The following is a 10,000-nucleotide window of genomic DNA, read 5'->3' as shown; positions in this document are numbered from 1 at the left end:
CACACACACACACACACACACACACACACGAAACTATATTGTAGAAGTTGATCGTAATTATACTAGAAATGTTTTACACACACACACACACACACACACACACACACACACGAAACTATATTGTAGAAGTTGATCGTAATTATACTAGAAATGTTTTATACACACACACACAATCGTGTTTGATACAAATATGGTACGAAAAGTGCTCGACATGTAGCAATGGAGCGAACTATCATTTTAATATTTACCACTTCAACAAACAACAACACACAACAAACCAAACTCATGTAACACACAGTCCTGACGATGGCTGATTAGGCCTGAAACATCGATGTAGACTGACTCAAACATTGTGGTAAATATTAAAATTATATATATATATATATATATATATATATATATATATATATATATATATATATATATATATATATATATGTGTGTGTGTGTGTGTGTGTGTGTGTGGGTGGGTGTGTGTGTATGTGTGTGTATAAAATATAAATGGAGTCACTCACTTATTTATGGCCGAAACACATGTTTCTGTGAACTCCTCGCCGGGAAAAAGAAATATTCACGGGCAAACAACAAAATGAAATTAGCGATACAATAACAAAGTGAAAATGGAATGAATGAGTGAATAGAAAATGGATGGATTATGAATGAAGGAATGAATAAATAAATGATAGAGAAAATAAATGAATGAATGAAAGCATAAATGAATAAATGAGTAATTGAACGAATAAAGGAATGCATGAATAAATGAGTGAATGAATAATGAAATGTATAAAATTGAATGATTGAGTGAATGGCTAATCAATTTAATTGAATAAACAGAATAAAAAAGGCAACTCTGTAAAGAGTGAGTACATCTAAAACACAATCAAGTGGGACAATTTTTAAAACAATCACAATTTAAACTTTGAGTTTGATCGAAAGAGATGTATGTAACGAAATAAATTCAATTTTTTAAGTGTCCCCTCCAAATTGTCATGGTCTGATGTGCGCCCAAGAGCTAACTTGACAAAATTTATTATAAAATAAAGATGTGATAAATATGGCCCCCGGAATTTACTAGTTTAGTTTTTTAAAAAGGAACAAGTGACGAATTTTTAAAAATGATATGAGTCATCTTATAAATGAATGATGATCACACTTACAAATGAGAATAGGGAATGAAATTAGCGGAAGAGTAGCGTCCCTTAATTGGACGTCACCCATAGTCTGTGACGTCACCGGCGGAAAAGTTATTAGAGAGAGAACGTCATGTTGGTTGTGCGCATGCGTCTCTCGTCCTCGCTTCCAGTGAAAGCGGCTTGAGACACTTCAAAACCAAATTGACGTTCTCTCTGTAAGGTGACGTCCAATCAAGGGACGCTACTCTTCCGCTAATCTCATTCCTATTACTTACCTTATGCTATCTTGATGAGATGATGATAATATTAGATATTCCGTGCGTACCCGTGGGGTTCCACTTCCAATCTGAGAGTACTTACATATCTTTTTAGACGATCCGGGCTTGTCAAGCGCTTACAGTCTGGTGTCCCGGAATTACTGCCCTATATAACGTATTCAGCATTATTATTATTATTATTATTATTATTATTATTATTATTATTATTATTATTATTATTATTATTATTATATTATTATTATTATTATTATTATATTATTATTATTATTATTATTATTATTATTATTATTATTATTATTATTATTTTTATTATTATTATTATTATTATTATTATTATTATTATTATATTATCATTATTGTCATTATTATTGTTATCATTATTATTATTATTATTATTATTATTATTATTATTATTATTATTATTATTATTATTATTATTATTATTATTATTATATATTATTATTATTATTATTATTATTATTATTATTATTATATTATTATTATTATTATTATTATTATTATTATTATTATTATTATTATTATTATTATTATTATTATTATTATTATTATTATTATTTTATTTTTTCTTCTTTTTTCTTTCTTCTTCTTCTTCTTTTCTTCCTTCTTCTTCTTTTTCTTCTTTTATTATTATTATTATTATTATTATTATTATTATTATTATTATTATTATTATTATTATTATTATTATTATTATTATTATTATTATTAATTCTTGAAAGTAGTCGAACTGGCTGAAGAAACCAAGGAAGATCCGGCGTCTTGATGGCGGAAATCAAAAATATTGAAGTGCTCCACAAAGTCCGAGTATAAAATATAGATCTCTAAAATATAGATATCACGAGGAGTGGAATAGTGTGGCCGTCAGGGGTAAGATTTTGAGAAAAAGTGGGTAATGAAGATACTCAATCAGTTTTATCATAAGTGTCTAGCGACAAAAACGTTGAAAGAAAAGTATTCACTAATTTGAAATGAATTCAAAGAGAAAGATGTTAAATTACTAAAGTAAAATTTTAGAATAATAAAGGTGAATCACTATTATGTGACAGCTTTATCTTAATTTTTATTTTACACTGTATGCCCCTTTGTTCTGTATTTTTATGTTATTATTTATTTGATCATTTATTTATCTATCCTATTATCTCTGTTAATTTATACTGCTGTATGTCGCAATTTGAAGAAATGGGTTGGTTACAATTGGTTACAATGATAGCTGGTCGTGTGAATTTCCAAACCTGAGGCTGCTTGGAACATAAATACCAATGGTGAAAATGGATGGTGAGGCTATCATTGTAGCTCAACGTTCATTTTCACCATTGATACTCACATCTTTCATATTTTATGACAGTCGTTCTATAGATCCACAAGACATGTTATTCAGGAGTTTTCCCCCTTTTCTGACGAGTTAGAAACATTGAAAATTAATACCTTCCTTTATTGTAGAACAAAAGTATAAAACAAAACAAAAAAGCAACATTAAAAATTGAAAACAAAACAAAACAAAAAACAAATCAACAAACAACAAACAGAAAAAACGGAAAATTCCATAAAAGAAGCATGCAGAAAAGAACGAAAAGAAATACCCCAGTCTAAAAATTAAAAAAAAAAACGTAACTCAAAAAAAAAAAAAAACAAACAACAGAAAACATTGACAATAGATAGAAAATAATTAAAAAGAAACTTACAGAAACCAAGGAACCCCCCACCTCCAGCGTCCAAAAATAAAATAAATCAAGAAACAACAAACAAACAAGCAATACAAGATAAGGGCGAACGAGACAAGCTTTTGAAGCTTAGTACACTATCCACTCAACTAACACAATGGGGTTCCATTCTAACATCAATAGCTTTTGAAGCTTAGTACAAAATCCACTCAACTAACACAATGGGGTTCCATTCTAACATCAATAGCTTTTGAAGCTTAGTACACTATCCACTCAACTAACACAATGGGGTTCGATTCCAACATCAACATATTTTCAAGCTTAGTACACTATCCACTCAACTAACACAATGGGGTTCCATTCCAACAGCAACATATTTTCAAGCTTAGTACACTATCCACTCAACTAACACAATGGGGTTCCATTCTAACATCAATAGCTTTTGAAGCTTAGTACACTATCCACTCAACTAACACAATGGTGTTCGATTCCAACATCAACATATTTTCAAGCTTAGTACACTATCCACTCAACTAACACAATGGGGTTCCATTCCAACAGCAACATATTTTCAAGCTTAGTACACTATCCACTCAACTAACACAATGAGGTTCCATTCTAACATCAATAGCTTTTCAAGCTTAGTACACTATCCACTCAACTAACACAATGAGGTTCCATTCTAACATCAATAGCTTTTCAAGCTTAGTACACTATCCACTCAACTAACACAATGGGGTTCCATTCTAACATCAATAGCTTTTCAAGCTTAGTACACTATCCACTCAACTAACACAATGGGGTTCCATTCTAATATCAATAGCTTTTCAAGCTTAGTACAATATCCACTCAACTAACACAATGGGGTTCCATTCTAACATCAATAGCTTTTCAAGCTTAGTACACTATCCACTCAACTAACACAATGGGGTTCCATTCTAACATCAATAGCTTTTCAAGCTTAGTACACTATCCACTCAACTAACACAATGGGGTTCCATTCTAACATCAATAGCTTTTCAAGCTTAGTACAATATCCACTCAACTAACACAATGGGGTTCCATTCTAACATCAATAGCTTTTCAAGCTTAGTACAATATCCACTCAACTAACACAATGGGGTTCAATTCTAACATCAATAGCTTTTCAAGCTTAGTACACTATCCACTCAACTAACACAATGGGGTTCCATTCTAACATCAATAGCTTTTCAAGCTTAGTACACTATCCACTCAACTAACACAATGGGGTTCCATTCTAACATCAATAGCTTTTAAAGCTTAGTACACTATCCACTCAACTAACACAATGGGGTTCCATTCTAACATCAATAGCTTTTCAAGCTTAGTACACTATCCACTCAACTAACACAATGGGGTTCCATTCCAACATCAACAGCTTTTCAAGCTTAGTACACTATCCACTCAACTAACACAATGGGGTTCCATTCTAACATCAATAGCTTTTCAAGCTTAGTACAATATCCAGTCAACTAACACAATGGGGTTCCATTCTAACATCAACAACTGACATGTAGGACCACACATGGCGTTTTTAATCAATTAACTACCTGTAATGTTTGTCGCTAAATCAGTACTATAGTATTCAGTATAAAATCTGATCCACTCCAAAAAGGAGACCCGTCAATGTCTCACACATGTTTTAAGTCGTTATATAGATATAATAAAGAATAAAATATATAGAAAAGAAATTAAAAGGGTTTTGTCATATTGCCCCTCTGGTTAAAATGGTCTTTGAGTTGTTGTTGCCTTATCTTTGTCCTAGATGCCGGTGGTATGGATAGACGTCCTTCCCAGTGTTGCCCTCGCTCATTGTATGGCGGGGCAGCACAATTATGGGTAGACGTCCATCCCAGTATCGCCCTCGCTCAGTGGCTGACGGGACAGCACAAACAAACTAGTGGTATGGGTAGACGGCCTTCCCAGCATTGCCCTCGCTCATTGTATGACGGGGCAGCACAAACCAGCCGGTGGTATGGGTAGACGTCCTTACCAGTATTGCCCTCGCTCATTGTGTGACGGGGCAGCACAAACCAGTTGGTGTTATGGGTAGACGTCCTTACCAGTATTGCCCTCGCTCATTGTGTGACGGGGCAGCACAAACCAGTTGGTGTTATGGGTAGACGTCCTTCCCAGTATCGCCCTCGCTCATTGTATGAGGTCACAGCACAAACCAGTCGGTGTTATGGGTAGACGTCCTTCCCAGTCCCAGTATCGCCCTCGCTCATTGTATGACGGGACAGACAAACCAGCTGGTGGTATGGGTAGACGTCTTTACCAGTATTGCCCTCGCTCAGTGGCTGACGGGACAGCACAAACCAGCTGGTGTTAAGGGTAGACGTCCTTCCCAGTATCGCCCTCGCTCATTGTATGAGGGGACAGCACAAACCAGTCGGTGGTATGGGTAGACGTCCTTCCCAGTATCGCCCTCGCTCAGTGGCTGACGGGACAGCACAAACCAGCTGTTGTTAATGGTAGACGTCCTTTCCAGTATCGCCCTCGCTCATTGTATGACGGGACAGCACACAAACCAGCTGGTGGTATGGGTAGACGTTATTTTCAGTATTGCACTCGCTCATTGTACGACGGGGCAGCACAAACCAGCTGGTTGTGTGGGTAGACGTCAATTTCAGTATTGCCCTCGCTCATTGTACGACGGGGCAGCACAAACCAGCTGGTGGTATGGGTAGACGTCATTTTCAGTATTGCCCTCGCTCATTGTACGACGGGGCAGCACAAACCTGCTGGTTGTGTGGGTAGACCAGTGATCATAATATAATTCAACAATAGACCGTCATTGACTTAATACCAGAGGTCTCGAACAACGTGTAAGATGTCAGTAGAGATTTATCAAGAGCCTTTAAGGGTGTATAACTGCCTTTAAGAATTGGACACATGTGGACAAGTTAACTCAAGGCCGTAACATCTTGTTAAAGTGAAGAAACCCGTTCCAGTCCTATGTGTATTTATATAATATTTTAATATCATGCATTTTTATCAGCGGCGTCTAGCCGATGATGGGTGAGATGACCTATATAAGAGCTAATTATTATTATTGTTATCATGATTATTATAATTATTAATCAATTTTCGGCCCCCCATTTTTAGAACTCTCTCCCATCACACGTGAGGTGCTCGGATTCGTTGACAACGTTCAAATCTCGCTTAAAGTTCTATCTATTTACGTCATAATGTAGCAATGACTATGAAAAATGTTTTTTTTCTCTTTTTGAGGAAAATGTTCGTCTAAAATCAAAGCCCTATCTCCACTGAGTAAAAATGTTTTTGAATTTTGAAAATCCATTCATAAATAAACAAGTTATGCAGTTTTAAAGGTGTCATTTATTTGGATGACCCGCAAAGAGGAAAAAAACGCGAAAATATGGGACGCTTTTTCGGCATTTTTTTTCGACCTTTGGTTGTATCTTGCGTAATAAGTGTGAAACTTGAAGAGCAAATTAGGATGGTATTTTTGTAAAATACGGGAAAAGTACTCGTCATATTCATATGAAATTTTACAACCAAAAAGAAGAAATGTTCATGTATTACTTTTTCAGCGACAAAACCTCCACGCCCGGTAGTTTTAGAAATATTTTACTCCAAAGAGTAAAAATCTATTTTTAACGGTTTTTTGGTAATTGCACGAGTTTTGTCGCTTGACATAATCTAAAATGACCTTTTTTCTAACTGTGTGCCAACTTTCAGTCATATTCATCTATAAACAGCGTCGTAATTAATTTTTTAAAATAGCATATACGAAACGGCTTCGTCCCATATTTTGACGCGAATTCGGGCACTTCGTAAGCGAAAAAGAGGCCCAAAGAATTGTGCGGGATAGTCATTGCTACATAATGTTGCAATACTATTATCATATTTTTTGGTTGTTAAATTGAATTCCTATCACGTTTCCTTCACACTTGTCTCAATGTAATATCTTTTGTTTTATATCACTGTAAAGCGCTAAGAGCCTGTGACACGGGGTAAAGCCCTATATAAATGCCCTTTATTATTATTATTATTATTATTATTATTATTATTATTATTATTATTATTATTATTATTATTATTATTATTATTATTATTATTATTAACGCCGTCATAATTGTTAACTTCAGTATTATCATATCAGTGTATCAATATTATTATAGTAGCCGAGACCATTCATCTTAAGACTGCTAACACGAGTTGTCGGTTCTGTATGCATAAATGAATAATTTGTATGTCTGTATGTGTTTCTTCTTGTCGTAGTCACAAGCTACATGCTAGCAATTCAAGGCTTAGAGACGGATTGGACATGGTAAAGAAATCACGCAGTGAAAGAAAAGCACATTTTAAAACCATTATCCATAAATACCCATTTTTTGAATCTGATAAACTGTGCGGCATTGTGCTCTTGTGGTATCCCACTCGCTTTCGGATTGGAAGGTCCTGGGTTAGAGCCTCGCGCTCGGCGCAGAGTTGAGTCTTTGAAAGAGGCTCTTTACTCACATTCTCTCACTGTACTCAGGTGTAAAATGAGTACCTGGCCATTCACAGGAATAAATATATGAATGAATAAGTATATCAATGATTAGATAAATGCGTGAATAGACGAATGAATGGACGAATGAAGAAATGAATGAATTAATAATCAAATGAATGAAATGAATGAAATAAGGAATAATGAATGATATTGAATAATTGAGTGAATGGCAAATAAATTTAAATGAATAATTAGAAGGGAAAAAAAGTCAAATCTGTAAGGCCTGTTTGTGACTAAATAAATTCAATTCTTTATGTTCGATAAAAAGCGGCGAGTTGAAAAGATAGAAAGAAAAGTATTCACTAATATGAAATACATTCAAAGAGAAGGCTATTAAAGGAGTGATAATCTTCTCTTAGAAAGTAAAGTTTTCTAAGCCTGGAGTGAGATTAAGTCCGTTCTCATGTTTGTATTACTAAAGTAAAAAATAGAAAAATAAAGGTGAATCATTATTATGTGGCAGCTTTATCTTCATGTTTTATGTCAATATTTATTTGATTATTTATTTATTATTTATTTATTTAATTTTTCCTATTATATGTGTTAATTTATGTTGTTGTATGTCACAATTTGAAGGCTTTGTAACCACAATATTTATTGCTCTCTAGACGATCTATACTTTTAACACACACACACACACTCACACACACACACTCACTCACACACACACACACACACAGTGTACACAATTATACTTTTTTTCTTTTGAATGAATCAAAGTATTATTATTAATACTGGCATTATTATAACAGAAAATAACAGTGATAGAAATGGGTTGGCGACAATTGGTTAAAATGATAGCTGGTCGTGTGAATTTTCAAACCTGAGGCTGCTTGAAACATAAATACCAATGGTGCAGATGGATAGTGAGATAGCTTTCTATTGTAGCTCAACGTTCATCTTCACCATTGATACTCACATCTTTCATATTTTATATCAGTGTTCTATAGATCCACAAGACAACTTATTCCAAAATTTTCCCCTTTTCTGGAGTATTAAAAACATTTTGATTAATTGTCTCCTTTGATATGAAGTAAATAAAATACAAAAACAAGACAGACAAAAAAGGAAACTAAACAATAACAACAAACGTAAAAAAAAAGAAATACTTTAAAAGAAACATGCAGAAAAGAACAAAAACATATACTCCCCCCCCCCCCCTCACCACCTTCAAACCAAAAAAAAAAAAAACAAAAAAAAAAACAAAACAAAACAACAAGAACAAAAAAATCAAACCAAAAAAACCATCATATTTTCAAGTCTAATTAAATACTATCTAGTCATAATATAGCAATGACTATCCCGCACAAATCTTGGGGCCTCTTTTTCGCTCACGAAGTGCCCAAATTCACGACAAAATATGGGACGAAGCCGTTTCGTACATGATATTTTTAAAAATTAATTACGACGCTGTTTATAATTGAATTTACCTGAAAGTTGGCGCACAGTTAGAAAAGAGGTCATTTTAGATTATATCAAGCGACAAAACTCGTACAATTACCAGAAGACCGTTAAAAATAGATTTTTACTCTTTGGAGTACAATATTTCTAAAACTACAAAGAGGAGAGATTTTGTCGCTCCTAAGGTTATATATGCACATTTCTTCTATTTAGATTTCAAATTTCATTCGATTATGATAAGTACTTTTCCCGTATTCTCACAAAACATCAACCCAATTTGCATTTCAATGAGTGAAAATATGGAGACGGCCATTTTGCTCCACCATCGCGCGACACGAAAATGACGTGAGCGAGGCAAGGCTGCCAGATGGCCAGACTTTAACATGACCAAATTCGACTTCAAAAGTGGCTAAATAGAAAATCATATGGCTTTCAATATTAAGACTGGCCCACTTAAAATAAACAGAATTTTAACAAACAGAAAATTGAATAGAGTAGGATAAATGTCACTGAGACAAACATAGATGAATAAAATGTAAAAAAAGAAATAAAATTATGTATTTGGCCTCACACGTGGCCATCTGGCAACCTTGTTCGCGACGACGGATGACACAAATCCTCGCGCGCTTTTTAAAAAATTAAGGTATTGTTTCATTGTTTATGTCATAGGGATAGTAGATTAACACACACACACACACACACACACACACACTCTCTCTCTCTCTCTCTCTCTCTCTCTCTCTCTCTCAAATAAATACTAGAACTAACATAAGCCATGGTCTCACGGGACTGATTGATAAAAATTCAGCAGGCATTTTTTGTGTCATTTGTATGGGTTGTAGACACAAGATTACACTTCGGAAAAGTTCCAAATGATCAATATTATATATATTTTAAAACAAATTTATAGTTGACCCTAGCCATACAGCTCTAAAACTATACAAGTTAGAACTCATCTGATGT

The 10,000-nt window shown here is 34.1% G+C and overlaps 1 protein-coding gene across 1 annotated transcript in view; it reads right to left on the bottom strand.

The window, feature by feature from the left end:
* Window positions 1-10,000, bottom strand: part of LOC144978010 (uncharacterized) — a 194,024-nt gene that overhangs the window by 116,800 nt on the left and 67,224 nt on the right. The window lies entirely within an intron of this gene.

Source organism: Berghia stephanieae, chromosome 8 (genome assembly GCF_034508935.2).
Source record: "Berghia stephanieae isolate SIO BIC M18660-M18661 chromosome 8, UCSD_Bste_1.3, whole genome shotgun sequence".
NCBI classification, from domain to species: Eukaryota; Metazoa; Mollusca; class Gastropoda; order Nudibranchia; family Aeolidiidae; genus Berghia; species Berghia stephanieae.
This window is presented reverse-complemented; position numbering and strand designations above follow the sequence as displayed.